Source organism: Calidris pugnax, unplaced genomic scaffold (genome assembly GCF_001431845.1).
Source record: "Calidris pugnax isolate Ruff unplaced genomic scaffold, ASM143184v1 scaffold219, whole genome shotgun sequence".
Taxonomy (NCBI): domain Eukaryota; kingdom Metazoa; phylum Chordata; class Aves; order Charadriiformes; family Scolopacidae; genus Calidris; species Calidris pugnax.
In genome coordinates, this window is record NW_015094507.1 from 16,759,754 (window position 1) to 16,784,985 (window position 25,232).

A 25,232-nucleotide genomic window follows, 5' to 3' on the forward strand; every position below is an offset into this window, starting at 1 on the left:
CCGATCTAAAAAAAAAGGTTTGTGTACAGAAGTAGCAAATTAATTCGGTTCTATCAGAAAGTAGGTCAGTGACTGACCTCCCCATAGCATGAGGCAGCAGTTTCTAGCAGAAGTGACAGCTCAGCAGCATGAACCCTCCATGTCTCCAGGAAACTTGTTTTGACAAATGTAAACACGTTATATCCTGTATTCCTCTTACTTATTTATTTTTTTTGCTGCTGCATTGGAAACCACAAACTGTCACTCTCCGTCCCCTTTCTTCACCCCTTCTGGTCCCCAAAGGGAAATGCCTTGTAACGTAGCTAATAATTTTTGTAAGGCTGCGTAATGAGTAAGGCATTCCAGCAGGGTTGGGGTGGGTTTTTTTGACAGCCAAAGTTGAGCACTTGTAAACCAGACTTGACTAAAATCCAAGCCAAAGTCTTTCCAGTGGTGAGGGAAGTCACTGGGAAGACAGGAACTGGATTTATTTGGGATCCTTCTCTCCTGATCTCGCTTGGCTTTGTGATGAATGAAATTTTTTTGTATACCTCTTGTGCTTCTTCGATGTTTGTGTGGCCAATGTTGGCATCCACGTTGCTGAACAGACAGTGCTTTGAGCACATCCTCACGGTGGCCGAGCAACCCCTGAAACTGGGATGCTTTTGTAGTTTGGGGGGAAGTACCAAAGAGTTGATCAAGGGGGTGGTGGCTCCTTGAACACCCCATAAAGAAAAATTGCCTCAGGTGTATGTTCATCTTTTCATTGAGTTGTCTTAATCAGCAGGTGTAAAGGATGGATTGTACACTACTAGTTGACTACTTTGACTGGTACCCTTCCTCCGGTGGTTTCTCCTGTGGAAATCGCTGTGGATCAAAAGGTCAAGGGAGGTTTCCAGGTGCAGTGCTGTAGGTGAAACCAGTCTCTGAAAAACTCTCGAGCTGGTTCTTTCTCCTGCCTTGTAACCAGGTTGCACGCACAAGGTGGTGCCACAGGGAGTAGATGGGAGGATTTCAGAATGTACAACCAACATGGTCCTGTTCTAACATTTTTGCTAAAGTTCTCATAAACTTGATGTGATTTTCTTCTTTACCTAGTTACCTTTCTGGCCTGAGGTGGCTCAAAACCATCCAAAGAATCCTATGGCCATTTACACAAATGCTGTACAGAGAGTGATTTTTGCCATGTGATAAATAAGCCTGTAGAGCCCTTCAGCTGTGCATTGCTCTTTAAATGAATTTTTAAACACCTTTGTTTGGAAGCATTGCATTACAGTAAAAGTTGGATGGTATCATCTCATCCAGAAGTAGAGATTTGATTTGGGAGACTGGGAATATATTTGTTAGAAACAAAATGCTTCTAGCTTTGGTACAGGTTTGATCTGAGTAGACGCAAGTCAAGCGAGAAATCAGATGGATTTATTTAACAAAACTGGCTGTGAAAAGTTGGGGAAGAAGAAAGTCCTGTTTCAGTGAATTACATGCTTCTGTGCTGCAGCTATGGGTAATGCTGGCATTGATCGTTAGGCACCATACAGTAGATGCAATGCTAAGAAAGTAATGAAAAATATATTAGTGTATACAGTTAGGAAAAAAGGTAAAGCAGAGGAGAGGGATGCCCATGTGCATGTATGTGAGTACGCTCGTGTGCAGGGGGCAGGCAGTTCCCAATCTGCCTCCGAGGGGGGTCTTTTTGATGGAGCAGCCAAGGGGGGAACACGGGTGCCGGCTTTGCAGTGATTAAACTCTTCATAGGGCCACCCAGTTTCTTCTGCTTGAAAGGGCTGGAAGCACAAGATGTGCTCCAGAGAGGCGTGGATGGAGATCTGATGCCTTTTCCCATGGTTTCGTGCTTACAGAGGTGCTGCTTCCTGTTCCTCCTCCTCCTGCATGGGGGAAGGAAAGTCAGGAACAGATTCCTGAGAGCCTGGGCTTTGCTGAGCAAAGCTGGTGCAGCTTGAGATCCTTTCAGTTCAAGGTAGTTGAAGCATCTCAGTCCTTCCATCAGGTTTAAGAACTGGAACATTATTGAAGAATCCCCCCCCTTTTCCCTCCCTAAGTGGAAAGCTGTGAGGTTTCCCCCCACCCCCAAAATGCTCACAGGAGGTCCTGCCAGACTGTCCAGATAAGCTCCTTCCCAGTTTGCTGGTGGGCGGCAGACCTCAGTGTCAGAGATATGACGCCGTGACCTTTTCAGCGACGTGAAGTCGGGCGTAGAGCAGAGACAGGAAAATTGCCCACGGTGTCATTAGTCACTGGTGCCACTTGCCTTGGGAGAGGAGAGCTTCTCTTAAAACCCAGCAGCTCTGCAGCATTTGAGTTAGAGCCCTGTCCTCGCTGGCTGGGAGTGTGGTGCCCAGGGAATAAGAAAGCTGCCACCCTTCTTTACTTTTTTTTAATTTCTAGCCAGGGGAGTTTGTTTCACACAGTCTGCATCCCATGCCGGCAGTGACTCCCCTGTGCATATTCAGTGTATATAGTCAATATATGTATTTACCCCTTTGGTTGCACGTGTGGGGAGCAGGATAGCATCATTTATTGCCTTTTGCTTTTGAAATCTTGGGGAGGGCTTGCTGGGGCTGATGTCAACTTCATGGCTTTCTTCTAATGCTTTGCAATAGAAAGGAATGCAATGGGAGGCAGCACAGCTGTGAGATCGGCCAAAACTCTGCCATCCTCCCCGTGCTGAAACCCAAAGGGCAGAGCAGAGAGGTGGGATGCAGGGAGGAGGTCCTGGGTCTGCATTTCCCCCATGCTGAACCTTCGTTCCTGCGCTGGTTAGAGCAGGCACAAGCTCCCGCAAGGGACTTGGCAAGAAAGGCCCTTCTGCTTGTGGGTGGTTTCTTCACACTCACAAGTTGGATCCATCAGGAAGAAACTTGTCACAAGTAAACAGAGACTTTTTCTCAAAAAAACCCCAACAAACCCAACTAGACAACCATAAATCCCACTTTTTCCTAATAGTATTCGTCATTGGATTAGTGGGAATATCTTGGGCTTTTTCCATCCCAAAGTAAGAACTCAGGGAGTTTAAGTTCCTTGTGTTTCCTTCTATACAGCAAAGAAGTAAAAATGCCCAGAAGAGATTATGTTTAGGCAGTTGAGATAACTTACATTAAAACTCAAGATTTTATTAGTTTTCCTCCAAGGTGGAGGAAAATTAGTGTTACCTTCTGGGTAGTTACACAGCTGAAGTTTTCGACTTAATAGTCGAATCATCTTTATTTCAACCTCATTGACTCTTGGACTGAATCCGGTGAAATAATGCATTTCATGTGATGCACTGAAAATATTTATAAATTTTGGTTACTTTGGGGGAGGGCAGTAGGAGTTGCCGCTCGAGTGCTTTTCTAAACGTACAGCAAACTGAGCTAATTAAGCATGGATGATCCCATTCCAGTCAGCAGCACAGGATAATGTCCATCCTGACGGTAACGGCATGAATGTCCTTTGCTTCCATTAGATCTAGCAGAGAGCAATACATGGCCTTTGTCAGAATAACGTCTCAGATGCTGAAGACATGCTGTACAGGGTGTGTGAGCAGGTGAAGAGTCCATATAAGATTTCATCCTCCCTTAATGTTTAGCAGAAGCTCTTTTAGGTTGATGTTACACTTTTTGAGTTTTTAGAGAAATTACATGGATCACTCTTGCACCGATGCAGGCATGGGGCAGGTGGGTCGATTCTGTACATTTATGATGTTCCCTCTCTTCAGGACTTAGGAACTACTGGAAGCAGCTCTTCTTTGTACAAGTGTTAGGAGAATTAAAAAAAAAAAAAAGAAAATTAATGCCTTGTGTCTCCAAGGTAATTTCCTGAATGACTTTCCTCTGTGGTCTTGGGCAGCGTATGGTCTGAGAGGTGGTGGAGCTTAGGGAAAAGAATGGGAGTACTGAAAGACCAGGTCCCTGGTGCACAACAGAAAGCGGTGGCTTTTAACTGCTCCTCATGAAGCCCGTTTGGCAGGCTCTGAGAGTGCTTGTTTTGCACCACTGTGCTTTGCTGCCCTGGACTATCACCAGCTTTGCCATTTCTGCCTGGGGTCAGGCCCAGCCTGACTCCCTTTCTCTCCTGCATTGGCAGTCTTCCCGTCCTGGCCATCCACAACCTTGGAGGTGAAAACAACTGACCGCTTGGTCTGGATGCTGGATGGCAGTCCCCAGCTTACATGGGTGTCTCTGCAGAAGTGCAGAGGAATTTAAACCTCAGAAGATAAGAAAAAACAAGATAACTTGAAGTCAGTGGCATCTTGACCAAATGGATGCCTTGGTGTATCCTGCTGGTTTGGTTCTCTCCATCCTTGGCATCGTCTCCACTGTGGCAGGTGGGTTGGAACTAGATGATCTTTAAGGTCCCTTCCAACTTGAACCATTCTATGATTCTGTGATCCATTTTTCTTTACCTTGATTTAGGCTGTGATGGGGCTAATGTTTTCAGTTGGCATCGCTCGTTTCAGCCGAGACCACCTTTGTGTCCGTTACACCATTCCAGGGTGTCAACTGGACAGATTCTTTATCCTGCCCTGAGGAAGAAGAGGAGGAGTTAAAATTTAAGAGCTGCCACTCATGGGCACGAGTGCTGACTAACACTTACTATCTTGAGTACACGGAAATCAATTTGGACCTTGTCTGATGAATGACGCCGCTTTTTTTTTTTTTTTTTCCATATAGAGCTATAGAGAAGAATCGAGAAATAAATGCGTTTGCTTAAGATAACATTGTGTGACAGCTGAGAACAATTAAAACTCTTACTTGCAGCTATATTTTTTTTTCCTTCCTTTCTACAGTGGGAGGGTGGTGTCTGCAGCTCTGAGTAGTTGATACAGGGTATTTGTCACTGGTCTGATCTTATCTAGGACAAGTATCGTGCAAGGTTATTTATTTTACAGCCTTTTCTCCTAGTTTTGCACAACACACAGCTCTTGGTAGATGGGAAAGGATTATTATTTTTTTTTTCTTACTAGAGTCTTTTTTGGCAATAAACACATGCCTAACTGTAAGAGAAAAAACTTTCACAACCGAGCTTGTTTTGTGAAGACCAAACATTTGTGAAGCTTACAAACCCTCAAACTTTGCATAATGTGCCCATCCCTGGTCTCAAACATGAGGTGGCAGAAGAGGGAAGTGTTACTTTTTTTAACCAACAACTTATGACTGTGTCAACACATGACAATTTGTCAAAGCTTGCTGTAGCGGTGCTGTAAATTAATTTTTAGCATCAGTTGTGAGTGGTAAACACTTTGTGCGGTGTGAACAGCTCTTAGTACAGTGTGAGTTGTCAGCAGCTTGTGAGCTACCCTAAAAAAAAAAAAAATAAAGGCAAAGGAGGGAAGGATAAAATCTCATTTACTAGTACAAAATGGGTCTGAGTCTGCAAAAATTGGACATGGGGTGGTATTTTTTTTCTCCTTTCTTTTCTTTTTTTCCTACTTATTTCTTTTCTCCTGCAACCCAGCCATGAAATTTTGGATTTTTCATGAATAATAATCACCTGCAAAGTTGGGAAATCCCAACACTCCATCCTGTAGGCAAAGTAGTGCCTGATAGCAAACAGGTTCCTTAGGCTCATGGCTAGATGAAGTAGAGCCCTCTTTTTACTCTTGGGTTTTGCCTTTCCTTGCTTGCTTTAGAATTATAGAATCATTGAATCATTCAGGTTGGAAGAGACCCTTGGGATCGTCTAGTCCAACCATCTACCCTACTCTACAAAGTCCTCCCCTAAAAGTGGAACGTGTCCCACAAATGTGAACGTGCTCCTTTGTTGAGAAGTCTCGCATAAAAAACATAAAATGCCTGGAGGGGAAAAAAAAAAAAAATTATGGCGTCCCAAGGAGAAATGATGGGGGCTGAGCTCTCTCTCTTCCTCGCCTGTCCCCTTGCTGTTTCTCCTTGCCTATCCCGGCTGCTGTGGTGGAGCTGGCAGTGATGCTTCATACAATAGGAGTTGACATGATGGAAGAAAATTATTTGGTACGAAAAGCCAGGGAATATGTATTGTAGAAAACAACTTTTCAGGTACAAACCTATTTTAACCTGTCACTTCAGCAGAACAAGCAGTAATAACCTCCCAACCTAACAATGACTGTTAAGTTGAACATTAATTCGCTCAGTCGTTGAATTGCTAACATGTCTACCACTTAGAAGTGAACACCCACTCAAGGGAGAGAAAAAAGAAGTCGGTGCCTGGAATTCCTGGCCTTGCTGAAATCACCTACATTTTTTGGCGCTAGCGTCGGCATTTCGGTCTTGCGTTTCCTGCGAGTGTTTTAAGTAGAACTAGATGAGAAAAACAGCTGCGTGCATTTGGTCGCTGCTTTGATACCCTCGGCGTGGGGTTTTTTTTCCCAAGCACAGTCCCTCTGGGCTTCAGCAGCCCCAGAAGGCTTGGACTGCACCTTGGAGCTGGTTCCTGTAAGCGGGCAGCTCACATGAAGCTTGGCATGAAGAACCTGATCGAGTCCTGCTAGAGCTAGTTATAAGCTGGTGATGGTTTTGAGAAGAAAGGTGACTTTATCGGCGTCTTTGCTCACAAAGAATTTTTGGTTTTATTTCCTTTTCTAGATATAACTGTAGGTGCTGCTTGTATGAAAGTGCTGAGCCACACCATCCAGTAAGCTGTCTAGAGCAGCAGTTGGCTTGCTTGGAAATCGCTTCCAGGACTGCGTTGTAAGTAAGTAATTTTTGCAAAAGCCACATTAAATGGTTTCTTCAGTTTTGGGGCATTTTTTATGTGTTTTTATTGTGCCTTGTAATTTCATACTTTTCCCCTAACATCTGGTAGACAGTAGCAATGCATGTAGGAACATCAGCACTCCCGTGACTGAAGCGTAGAGATAAAGCCCTTTAAAAGCTCTTTGCTGACTTGCTTTAAAATTCCTCAGCACAATCCCTGAGCCCTTCTGAGAACAGGCAGCCACATAGAAGCCTAGAAAGAAATTTGGCAAAATACATATTGATCTATTTTGTCATTCACCCTGTGGCATACGTGTTTTTTTGAATGATCATCCCTGTCTGCATTTTTGCACTTCAGCATTTTAGCTATGCTGGTACAGCCCTGCTGGGGTGAATGCTTTTGTGGAGATCTTCATAGACTGTGATCTCCTAATTCAGTTGGAAAAAGTCCATGAATAGCTGTTCTACCTGATGCCAAAAGAGTACTAGTTTGTCTCTTCAGACATGCTGTGGGTATGGCTAGGGAACATCAGTAAGCTGTGAGTGGTGGTGAATTTGGTCAGCTGCATCTGTCTCCGTGAGGAGTGCATCTCAATGAAAAAGAGCCCATTTCAGGTTACAAGCCAATTGCAGTGAGTATGGCGTTGAGAACATGTTTGCCCTTAAAACGAATAACATCATCCTAGCAAACTTCAAGATAGACACCAAGAAAACCTCATCATGCCATTTATACAGTTCCTGTTGAAAGCATAATCCATTCGGGGATGTTTGTGACCTGAGATTTTATACCTTTTATTTCTTTTTATATTGCCTTCATTTTTCTGCTGCTGCCGATGCAGGTTATGAGAAGTATGATACAAGAAGTATTTATGACTTAAGTGCATTTCCCTTGAAATGGCCTCTGATAATAACAGTGGCTTCAGAGAGCAAGTTAGTGACTTAGGGCTCAAATCACTTGGTTAAGCATATTATACAGGCTGCTCACACTCCTTAGCACTTTGCAAAATACTCCCTACAGGTTACACTTGCTGTACATAAACTAGTTTTAAAAAATATATATATAAGCTAATTCCATCACCAAGTCCTTCAAACCCAACATTAAAGCAGTTGAGTCAGTCTTTTTGAGCAGATTTCTTGTTTGTGGATCTTTGTTCTGTGTGATCGTCTGACACACCTGGGTCACACTCCAGGTGAGGTTGTGCAGGACAAAAATCTTTGGCTCAGCTCTGCCAGCCACTATCTGCCAGATGCACTGATTGCCATTTCATCCTTCCTCTGTAGCTGTTGGACCCATGGGTGCTCAGCCCTTTTCTGTGTGGGTAGACGTGAATGAGATGAAGAAAGGACACGGTTGCTGTCAGTGATGGGATGCCTCAACTATGGCAAATGGGCAGAGAAGGAGTGAGGGAATTGCTTGGAGGAAATTAGGACTTTAAAATGTTTTAAGTTCTGAGACAGTTTTCTAATTAGCAATTTAGAACCAAGACAAAATCCTTGCTTTCAGGATGCTGCCTGTAAATGGTCTGCCTGCTTCTGGAACTTGTCCCGAACCAAGCCACCATTGCTTTCATAGAGTCATAGAACCATTTAGGTTGGAAAAGACCTTTAAGATCATCGAGTCCAACCGTAAGCCTAACACTGCCAAGTCCACCGCTAAACCATGTCCATAAGTCCCAGGTTGGCCCAGCCGTAGAGTTGCCCATAAGTCTTGTGGCTGTTTGAAAAAGTGGAACTTTTTACTCTGTTGCTGTTAGTGCTGGACTTTCATCCAGTTTGTGTCATGGTGTTTGAGTCACTGTGGCACCAGGAGCTGGAGCTGTGCGTGTTTTTAATTTACCCTGAGGTAGTTGCTACTCATTTGGTAGACCTGGTGTCACAAGGCACACACCACTCAGATAATCTCAGTTATACCAGTGCCTTGAAGGATTCACTATTCCAGGCTGGCTTTCTGCCTCATGTCCTTCCAATTTAACTCTATTAGTCTGTTTAATGGTGCCAGAAGGCTACATATTGGCTCTCCTTGAAGCCTCAAACAGTAGACGTGTGCTTTTAAATAGTTAAATAAATGTTCATTATGATTCACAAACAGTTTTTCCGCAACTATTAAGTAATATCAAACACTGAATTTTTCAATCAGTAATTGTTTTTCCAGCTGCCGAGTGGAACTAAGTATTCAATATTTTTAGAGGGTTATTTTTGCAGCTGCTCGGCTGTTTTAAGCGTGAAAGTCTGATGTTATTTTGTAGGGCTTGACAGCCTCGGATGCACAGTGGGCACAAGTTACTGAAAGCCTCTGGTGGAAGAGGAATGTCAACAATCTTCTGATGCACCTTGGTTAGCTGTGGATAGTTTGGGCTGCATCCAGATAAGCTGGAAATAGCATATTGGGCACTTTTGAAAGTTTGTGGTTTTGCAGCATTTTCCCACAGAAGTCTGAAGTCTTTTTCTTTCTCACTGTGTTAGTTATTACACAGGTGGAAATTAGATATTTTTTTCCTCTCTCAAGTTCTTGAGACTTTCTGTAGGGGATTCAGCCAGCGTGAATTATTTCACGAAGTAACGGTTTGACTTGTTGCGCCTCCTTGCAAATGGCATAGCACCACAGAATTCTGTCTTAGAAATGTATGTGATGTGTCTTTCAGTGGAAGATCTTAAGATGTTTTTCAAGTAGCAATTAAATCACAGATCATGATGATAACAGACGAGACACTGTTCTCACCCACCACCAAGACTACCCTGGCCCTGAGCACGTTGCTCACGTTTGCCCGGTGATTCATTAGCTGAGCCATTAAGACGTTCTAGGCAGCCTGACGCAGTGGCTTACTGGTAGATGTTCTTCAACCAGTTGCTCGTTTTGAGGTGACGCGTAGCAGCGTCAGAGCATTTACATTGGAACTCACCTTTTTTTGTGTGCATCTCCTTTCTCTGGTTTTCCCACCGGCTCTGCTCTGCTGCCTCGCAGCGCTGCTGTTTGCATAAGCAGCTGCTGTAATTCTTTGAAGCTGTGAACGAGGCATCTCCTCCTAAATAATCACGGGTGTGTTTTGATGAAGCCAAAGTTGTGAGCGCAGAGTGCAGAAACAAAAGGCACTGAGAGCTGGAGAAAGGCTGATGATAGGGGAGAAGACCAAATGATGAAGGTTAAATTCTATTTCATGTTCAGTTTCGTTGGGTTTTGAAGCCAAAACAAAAAAGAAGCAGAATAAAAAGCTTCCACAAAGCAGAAGTGTGAGTGAAATGAAACATAGTGGCTAGACAAATGAAAAAAAAAAAAAAAAAGCCATTCATTAAAAAACCCACCAAACTTAAATTTCAAAGCCCCGGTAGAAGAGATGATCTGTCAGCCACCCAGCTTTGGACTGGGCACCCAGCTGGAACTCATGGTCTGGGTTCAGTTCCCTGCCTCAGTCATAGGTTTCCTGTGCGTTCTCGGGCAACCTCCTTCATCTGCCCCATGACTGACTTCCTCATTTGAGCAGTGGAGATCATCCTCCCCCCATCAATCATGAGGGTGAACCCTACTGATGCTGCTGAAAGACGTGGATGTTGGGACAGGGAGAGCCACCTGGGGACTAAAGCAGGAGGAACACTCCTCCTCGCAGGGGATGATCACCCATGCTGCTTGCATTTCAGTGTTCAAGAGTAGAATAAATTATTTCCAGATCTAGAAAAGGGTTGTATTTTTGAGTCTTTCAGGCCTATTTCTCGTGGAGTTTGGCTGCCCCGGTGCAGCAGCAGGCACTTGGAGTATTCCCTGTCTCTCGCCTTTCTCCTCAGTCTGTCAGCTCCTGGCTCTGAGTCATTCCCATCCACTCGACATGCGCGACCCACACAAACCCAACGGGATCAGAAGCACAGCTTCTGTCATCTCCCAAGTTACATGGAGATATCTTGACATTTAAATACAGTTGTGTGTAAGGAAGAAACCAAAGAATGCTTGATCCCTGGTTGGGGGGTTACCAAAGGTGACCCTGGCAGTTGAGGAAGGTGGTACGAGGGAGCAGGCGACCACCTTTCCAACCTCCTGGCAAGGTGTGTGTGGGCACAGCATTGCTGCACCTGCTGAGGATGTCCAGATAGCCTGTCACCATCATTGGCCTTCAGCCCCTCTGCTCCTCCCATTCAGCCTCCAATAGGCAAATACTCATTTAAGAGATTTTTATATGAATCTCACCCAGTGCTGATGCTAATTTTGACTAAGTAATCAGAAATGACAAGTCACATGCCTTTTGATGTGTCCTTTTATCTCCTGTGCGTTGGTAGTTAAACTTTTCTCACCCCTTACAGTAATTACTTTTTTCTGGGAAGAGGGTGTGGATCCCCATACACTCTTTTTCTTCTCCAAACATTAGTAATGCTCTTCTCCAGCCACTGATGAGATCTTGAAAGTACAGACAGGTTCATATTCAGACCAGAGCCACATTTTATTTTCTGTTTGATTCTGCTACAACAGCTCTTGCTGTTTCCTGTCCTCCCACCTTCTTACTGCCTTCCCTTTTTTTTGGGTCTTGCTTTCACAAACCTTCCTTTGACCTCACCCTCAACTTTCTCTGAGCTGCCAGGGTTAATTAGAGACCCTTCTCTTTGGGACCTTCCATCCCTGATGTATTTCAGTCCTCTTCCTCCTCCCATGGCCACAGAAACGCTTCCCCAGCCTTACCTTGAGTTCCGTGCTCACTTGGACCTCTTTCTGCCACTGATACTCTTTATCCTGGCCCTTCCATGAGAAGTTTCTTCTCCATTATGACTCATGTCTGGTAGGATACAGAAGGGGCACAAGGTGTGCTCTTCCTTCCCAGGTCCTCCCTCTATTTGTTCCTTAACTCCCAGTCTTTGTTGTGGGCAGGTTGGCTTTTCTTCAGTAACTCTCTCATCGAGTTCCTTTCCTGTTTATTTCCCCCCACTGTTTCAGTGCCCCCGGTTTTCCATCTCTCCTCATTCGTGAGACACTTTGGCTTGGTCTGGTTCTGGTTTCTCATTTGGCAGCACACAGCAGCCTAAATTCTGAGCCCAGGTGATGGATGAGGGTCCAACCAGAAGTGCTGCAGCCCAGCCTCTGACCATGGCCAGGAGTGAACACCCATGGAGAGAGCATGAGAAGGCAGGTGTGGATAGTGCCGGGCACTGAGAAGATGGGCTGAGGTGGCTGTGACTTAGAGACCTCCATAAACTTTGGTGGAACCAGGAGCAGCCCTCTTGATTTTGGTTCAATTACTGCCATTTCAGATGAATAAAGAGCCCACCACTCACTTGGAGAGATGCAGTGCAGCTCCAGGTTGACTGCTGCATCTAATCCAACCTCAGAGTATGAGGACTTTTAGTTGCAGGAAAAGCGATGTCTTGTCCCATCCAAGGCTGTTTAGCTCAGAGTCCCCTGCCGTGAGAAGACACAGGTGACTTGAGATGTGGTGCTGCTGACACTGGGTGTCCCCTCTTTGCCTGCAACGCTCATCCCTTTTCCCAACTGGTAAAACTGGGAATTCAGTCTGCTTACAGCTCTAAGTGACTGGTCCCTGAAAATATGGTAACAGCTTAGTTGTCCATTGCTGTTTCAACCCCATGCCCAAGCTGCAAGTAATGAGTTATTGAGCTGATTTAGCTTTATTCCGAAGAAGTAATTTTCCTCCTGCAAATCAGGACGGCTGCTTAATTCAGTTTAATTGACTTTAGCTGTAAGATTCAATATGCTCATCTAGGATTACCGTTCAATAAAATCTAATTGCGCCAAGAGCAACAGGAATTGTAGAAACACCCGGGGGCTGTTTTCTGCCTTTCCCGTGGACAAGCTGAGTTGGATGTCGCAGAGATCCTTATAGTTTGAGACATGATACCAGAAAGAAATTCTTTCCTGTGAGGGTGGTGAGACACTGGAACAGGATGTCCAAGGGAAGTTGTGGCTGCCCCATCCCTGGAGGGGTTCAAGACCAAGCTGAATGGGGCTTTGAGCAACCTGGTCTGGTGGGAGGTGTCCCTGCCTATGGCAGGGAAATTGGAACTGGATGATCTTGAAGGTCCCTTCCAACTTTAACCATTCTATGATTCTTTCTATGATGCTGATTGACCTGCGTGTTGGCAGGAGCAGCTCGAGGTGGCACCCGTGGGCGTGGGGAGGTGAAGCTAAGCAGATGAAACGATGGGTTGCCATCTTCAGTCAGTTTTACGTGAGCAACTCTCTCATTTCAGGGTGCCCTGCCGGTGTCGGGCTGGGGGAACGGGAAGTAAGCTGTGTCTGGTTTCATTATGATGGTGATGATAATGGGATCCATGAGGTATATGAGATTAAAAGCCCTCTAATGTTGATGGCCAAATCATGCACAGAGAACAAAACCTGAAATAGGTTCAGTGCCTAAACATCCTTTAGTCTTGCCTCACCCAATGTAGAAATAAATACGGGAAAACAAATATTTATTCAGAATTTCCTCTCACTATTTACCAAGTAGGAAGCTGTGTTAAGCCAATTTCTACATAGAAACATTCACTGGCCATCATGCATTGGCTTTTATAACTGTGTGCTGTAATTGTGGAGAGAGAGCCTTTTTGCCCAAGTATTCACTAATGAGTTTTTCATCAGCCACTCTCAACAAATGGGAAAGCATTAGGTTTAATTTTTTGCTTGCAGAGCTTCAGGCAAAAGTAGAGACTTTTTCAGTGGGACAAGGACACCGGCACAGGTAATGAGTAATTTGGGATGATGGCTGAACAGACAGTGTGGCAAGTGTCCTTGTCACACGCTGAGGCACAAAATTTGTTATTCTTTCTTCCTAGAGATACATCCCAAACTGCAGCCCTTGATCCAGACATTAGCTTTTATCATTAGGAGTGCTTAGCTACCACCGTGCTTATTTTTTCACCATTATTTCTTCCAAGTATTAATTACCCTGCTGTAAGCAGGAAAGGAAAAATGTACTTTCAGAACAAGCTAGCAGATCTGGCTGGTGCTGGTACACTGACTTCATAGGCAATAAAATATATAACGTTGCTTGGTACAGCACGTGCTGTATTAATCATTCTCTATGCGACTGCCTATTGTTTACATCATGTTAAACAAATGCCAGGACTACGGAGAATAATAAAACAAGATAGTCAAGGCAGAACGGGCAGGTTTTGTGGTATAAATTAAAAACAAAACAAAAAAACCCAAAACCCTCCAAAAGCCATGAGAGTTGGCTTTCCCGTGGCAAAGTTAAGCTGTAATTACTGGGTAATTTTTCTTCCAGGAGCGAGCAGTGAGTGTGGATTGTGCCAGACGTCCCTGAAGCTGGCGTGGCCACAGCTTAAGAGCAGAGAAGGGAGCTTCCTAAGAAAATCATTCTTTTTTTGAGTTCTGGAGTTGGCTTTGGTTCCAGCCTAATGCTTGCTGGTTCTTACCCCTGCTTTGGGTGGTGGTTAACCGGGATGGTGACAATACTGATATTAAACTTTTGTTTTCAGGTGGCACGAAACGGAAGATGAAATTCATGTGGTGCCTAGGTTTTCTGTTTGATTTGAGCTCTTAGAACTAGATAAACATTTAAAATACAATCTATGCTGGTTTAGTTAACTTTCTTTATGAGGTGATGAACCCGGTTTTGCCTCCTTTCTCCTGTCTTTTTTTTTTTCCGTCACGACATTCAAGAGCTGGTGCAAAATGGAACAGGCTGCCCAGGGAGGGTGTGGAGTCCCCTTCCTTGGAGATTTTCAAGACCCACCTGGATGCAGTCCTGAGTAACATGCTCTAGCTCTAGGCAATCCTGCTTCAGCAGGGGAGTTGGACTAGATGATCTCTATGGTCCCTTCCAACTCTAGAAATTCAGTGAAATTCAGTGAAATTCAGTGAAAATGAACTAAAAAGCAAATGCAAGTGGCACTTCAAATTTTGCCTGCTTCGCTTGCATCAAAACACTAATGTACATTTGTACATGGCCTGCTGGTACGCAGCACCAGACGGCAAATGGTTTGTTAGTGTTGGCAATGCTCTCCTGAAGCCAAATATCATTCTTTCGCTTGCAGGCTTGAGAGTGCAAAGTGCTTTTAATTCCCATTCAATTTTTCTCTGCTTCCCCTGTCTTTGTGTCGCCACCTTTGTACCTTGGAATAATAACACTTCCAAAGAGTTTATAAAAGTCGTGGTCGAAAACACGTGTTCTCCTTGGTCAGGCAGATAAACCCAGTGCTAACTAAGTGCATTCTCTTCTCCAATCTGGCCAAAACAGCGTGTCTCCTCACATTTTGGGAGTGTGGCTGTCCAGTTCTCTCTAAAATAGCTGAAGTAGGTAAAAGTGTTGTTCAAAAAATATGAGATCGCCCCAAAACGTTGCAAGGTTGATGATACTCATTGGATTCTGTGCTGAGCAGAGCCAAGGCTATATGTTTCTGGACGTTATTTCTAAATCATGGTTGAGATTATATCTTGTTTAGTGTTGTCAGAGATTTGTTTCATAAGCATAGCTCTGTAGTCATTTCTTACTTCAGAAGAGCTGTGTGAATTGCTGATGTGAAGCTTTGTCATTGAAAAGCAGACTTCCATTTCAATCCACTTCTGCCCCATTTGAAGGAGACAGTACAGTATTTTGCAGATTGTTGTCAGTATTAGTTTCATGTCCAACCATCTACCACAGTTAGGGGAAAAAAATATCAAATGTCATCTTCAGCCAGTAAATAATTTTCTTTTCCCTTTTTATGCTTTTTGTTTCATCATTTCTTCTCCTCCACAGCTTTGGATTTTGTCTGTCCTCTTGTTTTAAAATCTACCGTTGTATTACTCTCAGTGTTTAGATGAGTCCTCCTCCATCTTCTCCGAAGTATCTCGAGGTTCTCCTCCGTGTTTTTAAGAATTAGCAGCATGCTGTGTAAGCCGTGAGTTACTGACACGAGCTGTGCCTCCAGCAGGGCTGCTTGATGTTCTCCAGCTGCTGGTGGGCGCTGGGTCTGCAGCTCCGGGCTGGAGCGACTGCCAGGCAAAACCCAAAAATAGAGCATCACGTCAGCTCCACAGCGCTGGTGGTTTCGGTCTACTGAGGCTAATGTAGACATGGGCATTAATTTTTTCACCCCTCTGGAGACGTACTTCTGATAGGACCATGTATTCACTGTTAAACGTTTCGAATGCTGTCCCCTTCATCTATAAATTATTGGTCCATTTAACAGGTGTCTGTGTTTGGTCCAAGCCTTGGCACCTGGGTGGTACCTGGTGAGCCTGGTGCTCCTGCCCCAGTCCTCATCTCTCCATTGTCATGCTAATGGCATAGCCTAATCTTTCTCTTTAAATCTTGCACCTGTTTCTCCTTTTATTTTCTTTTTTTTTTTTTTTTTTTTTTCCTAACGATTTCACTCTTCCAGGGCAGATTCCCTGGCAGAAGACCCATGGTACGGCTGTCTAGCATCACCCTTACCCTGGTAGTAGCAACCAACCTGCTTCGTGTCACCTTTCCTTCAGAAAACACCACTAGAGGCAGTTGCAGCCTCACTTGATCTTTCCCTCTTTAGAAGATGTGAAAATAATTACTGAATCGTCCCGCAGTGGGGATGGGGGAGGTGTGACCTGAGGGATGCAGACACGTGGGAGTGTGTGTTTGTTGGAAGCATCAGGAGGGGAATCACTCCCTTATCCCAGCACCGATGTGGAAAGGTGGGAAATCAGCATGCTCTGAAGTTTCACTAAACCTTGATTCCTCACTTATCTCTTCTTTTCCTAGAAGATACTTCATTTTGGAAAAGCACAGGAAGAAGGGAGAAAAGCAGCTCTTAAATTCCCAGGGTTTCCTTTTGGGGAGAGATTCCCCAGGGGAAGGAGGGGAGCTCTTCTAATAATCCTTGCAGTATTTCATTCCAAGAAAACGCAATAAAATCAGTGCCTCCGCTGAGAGTTGGCAGCCTATTTTTTTCCGTAACAAGACCTGTTTTTGGTTTCTTTGTAGTACAGCCTGATTCAGACTGTACCGAGTTGACTGAGGAGAGCGAAATCTGTTTTTGACAGATGTTTCCCGTGATCTGGCAAATACAAACACTCCTGCGAGATGACAGGCGGCTTGTTTACATAGGAAATCTTTTTTTTTTTTTGGTTTTTTTTTTTTAATAAATAAAAAAAAACCCCAACAACAAACAACAACAACACACACAAACACAAAGCAACATATTCGGATCAGTCATTCTGATCAAGGCGGTGTCAATTATTAGGCTGTAAAGGGAACTGATGACTCAACTTAGGCACGGCGCTGCGGCGGTCTCCGATTTTCGGTTTCGTAACAGATTCTTTTCAGGAATGCTTTTCATTCATACCCAGCCTTTAACCCTGGCTCTCTACGGGAGCCTGCATGGCTTTTGTGATGGGGAGAGCGAGAGACGGGCGTCAGCAGGCGTTGAGCGGTTGCGCAGGATTCGGGAGGCATCCCATGGCTGGGTGGGATGGTGGACACCCGGTGGGGAGAAGGGTCTTCTGCCCCATGGCATGGGTGGCCCGGAGCTGACCCGCACACCCAGTGGTGTAGTCAGGCACCGTGTTCAATCTCCTAGGTGAGTTTGCCTCGATAAAACCGAAAAGCGCTTTTTTTTTTTTTTTTTGATTCAGAAAGCGAAATGTTTTGATCGGATCCCGTGCTTAGTAATTCCAGCCAGCGCGCTTCTTCAAACGGGTGAGTCAGAAATGGAAATGCAAAGCATTTCTCTGAACGGTGGCCGGAAATCAGCTCTGAAAACTGAAACAAAAGCCCAGACCGCAGTTTTATCTATTTACTTAACAATTTGAGATCTGCGAAAATCCCTTTGTCTTTGGGAGACATTTTGGTTCCTCTCTCGTGGCGCCGGTGCCATCCTCTAGGCTGGATGGTGGAGCGTGGCGGGACGGTCTGGCGCGTCTTAATTTTGGCGGGGGGTTACAAAAATGAGTTCCCCGTCAGTGGCTTCGTTGCCCGTGGTGGTGCCCGATTCCGTCACGTGTGGCAGAAGTTGGTGGGAGCATAAGGCAGGACGGGATGTTGAAACCTTTGAGGTTGTGTAATAATGAGGAAGAAATCCAGGGGAATTGATTGAGTGGAGTCACTCAGCTGCTAATTACCCCATACCTAGGGTGGATATATTTGGCCCACAGGGCTGTATGACCACTCCGGCTCCAAACACTCATTGATTTGGGGCTGGCTGCTCCCCTGCTTAGTGTGGAGAGCCCACGGTGGTGGTAGCCCCTCAGTGTGTAAGGACGTAGCCTCCTGGGCATGGAGAGAGAGCAGAAGGGAGTGTTTAGTTGTTGGTAGAGGTGGTCCTGCTGCCAAAAAAACCTTAAAAATTAGCTTATTGGGTGATAGACAGCAGCGTTCTGGTCCTCATCTTGCACCCAAGATGTTGCTGCTGGCGTCTGGGTACCTGCTGCTCGTCCTTGAGACCGAGTCTGGATGCTTTGGAGTCGTTGTGTGGCCTTGGACAACATTGGGACCTCTTTCCCGGCAGCTGTAGCATTGTCTGAGGCCCAGAAATGTAAATCAGGGTGGAGGAGGACAAAGTAATATATGTGTTTTAAGGGACTCGCAATTCCCATGGCAAGGCTGGTGGAGTAGTGCTCGTTTCAAACAGAAGACAGTCTGGGTGATTTTTCTTAATTACTGTTTACCTAAATAAATAAATAATGCATATTCATGGCTTTAACTAAAGTAACTTGTGTTGAAATGTTTACCTCTCCCGAGGATAGTTATTAAGGGCGGGGTGCAGCAATTAATAATAAAACATTTAAATGAGATTACAGAACATTCTGATTGGAATAGTAAACATCACGCTGGAAATAAAAGCAAATACAGGGAGCTGTCTTGAATTACAAAAAATAATAATGCTGTGCTATCCAAAGGAACGCGCCGAGCAGAAGCAGCTCGGGTGAAGGGGCTGTGATCCTGGAGCTCTTGGGTATCACAGGGAGGTTTCTTCAGCGTAAAGTTAGATTTGTTGGTAGGTTCTCCCTCAGTTCCAGTCCAGGAAAAAACGACAGGAATATTGGCAGCCGCGGGGATTGATGTGGCAGCTGTAATACCCATCAGCACCGCTCTCAGGCTGGTGTGCCTTGATTCTTAAGCCAAGCGACAGCGAGTGTTTCACCTGCTTAGATCCCTGGTAACCAAAACCTGCCTTTGTGTTGTCAACCTTCTCCCCTCCGCCCCCGTTCCGTATGCTCCTTTGAGTGAGAGTTTGAAATTTGGACCTGTCCTTTCATAATGTGGTGTTGGGGGATATGGTGTAGGGGAGAACTTTAGAATAGGGTAGATGGTTGGACTTGATGATCCCGAGGGTCTTTTCCAGCCTAGATGATTCTGTGATTCTGTGATGTTTTTTTTATCAGAGTTAGGTTGATGGTTGGACTAGATGATCTTAGAGGTCCCTTCCAACCTAGACAATTCTATGATTCTATGATTCTATGTCTTCTGGCTACAGTTCCTTATCTGCTTAATCAGCTCAAAGAGAGCCAGTGATGTGTTTGAAGATTTCTGTGACAGCTGCATAGCATTAGGCTGAACGATGAAAAAAAAAACCACCAAACCCCATAATTGTAGTTTAGGGGCAGTAACTATAGATTGGTCTGGTGGTGAGAGAGCTGAGACTTGGACAAGGGAGCTGCTGCTTAACTCCATCAGCCGAAGCTTGTGGGGATGATGGAGCTGGTCTTCCCCCGTAGCCTTCACCTGCCTCCAGCTCTTCCAGACTGGCAGAGGAGCGCCACCATATCTGCCCTTTTGCACTGGGTTGGGGATGAAGAAGAGAATAGAAGATGGGCAGAAGGTAAGGAGCACCAAGGCAGCCTGTAGGGGCCGTAGCCTCGGAGCTCCAGGTGCAAACAGCGTGGGCTCTCCTTGCTCACCGAAGTGTTCTCTCCGGGCTGTTCTCTAAAGTGGGCATCTTTTGGGGATGAAGGCTTCCACACCTCCTCCTCTAGACCAAACTGGTCCTCTTCTGAGGTAGCATCGCAAGCGCCAGGGGTGTTCACCAGCACCCTGCGCACCCGGCGTGCTGCTGGCACGTGTCCCTTGGATACCCTCTCATCTAGAAACCGAAAAGCGGCTTTTCTTTGACTGGAATTGCGGTCTGACTATTTGATGCGGTGGAGCCTTTGCTCACGTTTGTCGCCGGCGGAAACCCCTGGCCGTGCTCTGAAACACAGCAAGGTGTGGAGGAACGGGCGCTGGCAGATGGGCAGCCTTGTTCCCAGCAGAGGTGGTGGAAACACCCTCTTGACTTCAGTCCTTGTGAGGCAGCTCCGGCAGCTGCTTCTGGCTTATTAATTTCCTCGATCGCATTTTCTTTCTCTGCTTCGGTGGGTCTACCTGTTCCCTGACCCAACTGCCTGCTCTGCAGGACCTGTGAGTGGCATCTGTACTCCAGAAGACGAGGGTGCTACTGGTGGGACAAGGTGTCCTGTTGATCCATCTACCCTGTAGCAGAGGGTGGGGGGGGTTATAAGCACAGTACATTTTTTCCCATTGAAAAAAAAAACTGAGTTTGCCTCAGAAGGATTTTTGTGGAGCAGAAATACCCCTCTCCACTTTACCATTTTTTTTTTTTTTTTTAATAAGAGTTTCTGGGAGCTCCTGGAGAAGCCTCACGCGGTGCTGTGCAGGTTGAGGAGGTGCTGCACAGGAGGAGCACGCAGCACAGTAAACCCGGTATCAGCTCGCAACTAATTATCTGTGTATAAAAATTCCCCTGCTCGCCGTTTCGCCGTTAGAGGCTCGCTGGTAAGATTTATGACTCTGGCTAAAGTGAAGTACCATTTCCTTTTTCTCAGCATTACTGTGCGTGGCCTTTCTGGCTTTTCTTGTTAAACAGACTTGAGCTCACCCAAACAGGGAATGTATTTTTGAAGCTCTTTCCCATCATGATTCTGCCTTTCTCTCTTTTTTTTTCCTGTTTGTTACAACCAGTGAAGAAAACCCACAAATCATTTTCAGGTCTTTTGACTTTCCCCTGCTTGGTGTGAGGGTGAAGATGGAGAAGCTGAGGCAGCTCCTTCACATGAGGTGCAGCCTTGGTCCACTCTCAGCCCCACCACAGCTTGTCCAGGCTTGTGGTGGACATGTACCTCCATCGGCGTGGTCTCCCTCTTCATCATTTGATGTTCGACTGTTGCATTCAGCATTTATATGCTCTGTAGGATAATTCCTTTACTTCGTGCTAGAGCGTGGTGGTGGACCAACTGTACAGCTCAGAGAAAGCTCGTGTTTCTCCTCGTGTTGCACGTGTTCATCCTCATTTTCACAGGCTGAAGAAAGTGAGACCACTCGCTGAACTTTCTGACCTGGCAAATGCATCGCTGCCTTCAGACCCCTCATCTGAAATCACCTGAAAATTAGTTTGTTTGATGTAAAAGAGTGAGGTTTTGGGGTGTTTTTTTTTTTCTGAGTACAGAGGAAAAAAAGAGAGCAACGTTGAGCTGCTGCCATCTCTCCCAGTCGCAGTTAGACATAGTTATTTTTGTATTAGAGCTTGGAGGAAAACCGGTGGAGATGCCAGATAAACCTTCCCAAAAAAAACATTTGTGTTAATACTTAAATATTGTTCATCTTTCGCAGCATTTACTTATCTGTTTCCCACATGCTGAACCTTATGGGGAGTTTTTGTGGTTGACTGTGGCCCGTTCTTTCGTTCTGTATGTTAACTGCTCTCTCGATTTGCATTTTTTAAAAGAAATCGGCAGTAAAAGTCTGACTGTGATAATCGTTCGACACAGGAACATCTTTTCGGCAGGGCAGGTGTGTGATCTCATGGTTCACACATTTTGGGGCAGGAATCCCAGAGCATAAACCCAGTGAGACGTGTCATTTCGTCCCAGCCTGGGAAGCATCATTAGCTCAGAGACCCAGGGCTGACTGGTCTGGTATCATCTTCTAAGATGCCAGGCACAGGGATGGCAGTTTCATCCTTGTCACTGAACCATCTTATTTTCCCTTCTTGGCATGTGTATCGACCAAAATCTCTGGTCCTTAAGGCAAAATAAGCCAGATATCTGAATTTTATCAGATCTGACACAAAGTATTAGGCTTGGGTTTTTTTTGGCCGGGTATTGGTTTTATTGCGTGGGGCATAAATATTCATCTTGTGTCATTTGATAATGTTGGGGGGGGTCTTTCTCACAGCATATACTAACTTCCCTTTTATACCTAGCCATTCTTTCATGAGTCATACCACCAAGATAGAATATCTTCAACGGTGACTTCATTTTAAGTCAAGTATATTCCAATGATAAGGTCACTCAGATTTTACATAAAAAGATTTACAAGTTCCTGTGGTGATGCTCTCGAACTAATCTCCTGCCTCTCCTAGCCCAGCCTGGTTGATGTGTCACAGAGTTAACTGCAACCAGAGGACGAGAGAGGGTGGAAAATTCCCCCCACGCACATCCCCCAGCTCCTTCCTCTGAGGGCTTTCCGTTTTAGCCCAGTTGGTGCTGTTAAGAGTAGCTGGGGAATATCCAGTTTGCAGAGCCTGGAGCTCTTCCCTGGCCAGCACAGGGCAGCAGGAGATGCCTTCCCCTGCACCCAGTCGCTTGGGGTTATCTTGCTGCTTCTCCCCACGACTTTGGTCTTGGTTTCTAGCCAGACGTGGTTTTGCCATTATCTGAATGAACGGCTCAATCTCATCTCCACTGACTCGTTAACACAGCTCACCCAGGTAGGGAGGCACCACAGAGCCCGTCCTCATGGTCCTGGGTGGGCACCTCCCTGCTTCTGGTCCGCACCTTCCTTGGTTGTGGTGGTCTTCTGCATCCCACCTCTGGGCGCCGGGGAAGAAGCTGCTATGCCCTTCAGACTCCTGGTTTTGGCTCCCCCTGGCCAAACGGTGCACATGAGCACAAGCAGGACTGATGGAGGAGCACGTTCCTTCTCTTCAGAAGAACCAAGAAGGTTATTAGGAGGAAATTAAGTGCACTGATAATGAAGCCAGGCTGTGCGTCTTTTCTGACATAGCTGTCAATATCATCTTGGGTTTAATTTACAGATTTCAGGGAGAGATCCTGCACTAGATGTCAGGAACATTGCAAATGCCTTCTCAGCCTCAGGCAATCCTTCAAGCAGTTGCAAGCTACAAATGTTCCAATGAAGCTGTTTCAACCGGAAAGAAATACTCTTCAGCTTCACTTGAAAACACACAAAACGTAAAGAAAACACGTTTGCTAATCTGTGATGGTATTGCACGTAACAGCCTGGGATCCTCGACTTCACTGGGACTAATTTCTGCAACCACGTGTTTGTGTCAGGAGCGTTGCGCTCCACCAAGTGAGCCGTCACTTCAGAAAGCACCAGCTCTGTTTGTACATCTGTGCTGGCTTCTTCCTGCTCGTTGGTGCGCAGCCTTCCTTCATTTTTTAATTTTTTTTTTCCTTCTGTCCCTGTCTGTGAGCTCACTGACTCCTGTGGTTTTGTGTTACTCAGCCCTAGTTTACACGCCTGTTGTGAACATTGGCGTGTTTGCTAACCCAAGCGTGTAGTTGTTGCTCTCCTCCTTCATTGCCCACCCAGCTTCTCTGGTTTTCTTGGCCATGATTACACGATTTGCTGTGCTTGAAGCATCCTTCATGCTAACCAGAGTGATACCCAGGTTCATTGACTGCGCTCTTCTCAAATTATCTGTCTTGGTTTGTTCATGGCAAACTGAAGAACTTATCAGTTTTCCTCCTCTTAAGCATCGAAGTTCTCATTATTTTACATTAGCAACAACACCTCTCTTTGAAAAGCCATCTAAGAGAAATCCAGGCTGGGAGGTGTTGTCTTGAAGTGAATACTTTTTTAGCTTCGTGCTTCCTTCTTGTGCCAGTTGTGGTGTCTGGTGTGTCTTCCTTTGTATTTGCATTCTTTGGTGCTAACTTGAGTTGCCAAGTAGTCCTGGAAGCCCTCAGAAAAGGGGAAAAAGGTAACCTGGTTCAAAAATGTGCAAGAGTTTGTTAAACACTGTAAGTTTAAAAAAAAAAAAAAGGTTTATAATGTCCGGTTTGAGGTATTGTTATCTTTCTGGCTTTCTATACAGCTGTGAAGGCAGATGTTTCTTTTTAAAATAAAGTTTACTTGCACACCCCGTGACTCCAGACTTGGAGTCTTCAAGTTGACGTTGAACGTTGATTTTGTGGCACCTCGTGGTGCTCTAAGTGATAGCCCACATGGGCAGGTCTGTGCTGAGAGCCGAGACCTTGATGTGAGCAGCCCTTGGAGAGGAGAGTGCATCTTCCCCTGCCCATGACCCAGCTCTTTCCATGCTGTAAACCTGGCTGGTCAGCACATTAAAATGGTGGAAGTCCTCTTCAGGAGATGTACCGTTGGCTCTTCATTTCATACAAGCTCGGTTTTCATGTTTTCCTTGTAATTTACAGCTGTAACGACAGTTTTGCATTTAATAATTTGACTGTTTCAGAGAGAATATTCTTTTACCGAATGGAAAGCACGAAGAAGCCTTCGTGTTGGGTGTAGGCAGGGGGTTTGGGTTTCAATCTACCCTAAGCTGACCCCTGGGCAGAGAGATTCCTGCTTTCATGTTTTAGATCATGTGTAAAACCTGATGCTGGCCGGATCGTCCTGCGTAGGGCAAGAATATCTAGGGAACACGGGGCGAGCTACGGAGTGAGACATTTGCAGAAGGGAATGAAATGTTTGGGATGCAGCCTCATGCTTTCTACAGCAGTGAACATCAATCACACCTTCTCAGAAAAGCATGGCACTGAAAGTCTTCCTCCCTCCTCTTGTTTCCCTGTTCCCCGCTTCTGTTTGTTCTCCTTTCCTTCTAATATGCTGTGGCAAGTGCAGTTTTGGCTCAGAAAACTGACTTGTCCTTGAAAACACAGAGCCTTGCCTGATTTTATTCCTTTGGCCGTTGAGTAAGCAACAGTTATTTTCGTTCTGCCAGTGATTTATGACTGAACAGATTTGGAGTTTATATTTTTAGTTTTATAGGCAGTTTAGATAATGTGTATTTGTGACCATAAATATTTGGTCCTCTTACAGTCTGTCAATGAGTGTTACGCCCAATTGGAGAAAATGGGATAAACTGAAGAGGCACAAGCATTGTGTTCCTCGCATAGCCTCTGAGTCTCTTCAAGTATCCACATAGTATCCTCTCGGGTAGCAGTATTTTGTTGATAAATCATCTAGTACCATCCAGAAGAAAAAACCTACTTTTCGTAAGTGATCTGGTTCTCTACAAGGTTTGGAGTACAATGCCATAGCATCAGTGCTCAGAAAGCATTCAACTTTTTTTACCAGGGACCACATACTTATAAAAAACAATCACCACGCCTCTTCCATTTGCACGGCTTTGTGCTATTTTTTAACTTTTTTATGGAGTCAGTAGACATTTCTTGAGAAACCCGAAGTTTTTACTGAAGAGTTCGTTTTCACAGAATCACAGAATCACCATGGTTGGAAGGGACCTCTGAGATCATTGAGTCCAAGATTAAAAATAAATAAATAAAAATTTGCAAGGTTCAGAAAAATAATAGTATTTTTTAAAAAAAATCTAAACTTTTGGATTTTATTTTCCTTCCCCTCTCCTCCCCCTTTATCTAGTTTTGGTTTGCAGTAATCCTGCAGACTCAGCCCTTGCAGTGATAGATTCATGCCACTGCTTGTACTGCTGCTGTCCCCTTCT

General features: G+C 45.1%; 1 protein-coding gene across 1 annotated transcript in view; it reads left to right on the forward strand.

Moving 5' to 3' along the window:
* Window positions 1-25,232, forward strand: part of BACH2 (BTB and CNC homology 1, basic leucine zipper transcription factor 2) — a 149,262-nt gene that overhangs the window by 38,869 nt on the left and 85,161 nt on the right. Inside the window, exon 2 of the mRNA XM_014964407.1 lies at window positions 6,540-6,648. The gene's annotated coding sequence lies outside the window, so the exon portion shown is untranslated. The remainder of the gene's footprint in view (window positions 1-6,539; window positions 6,649-25,232) is intronic.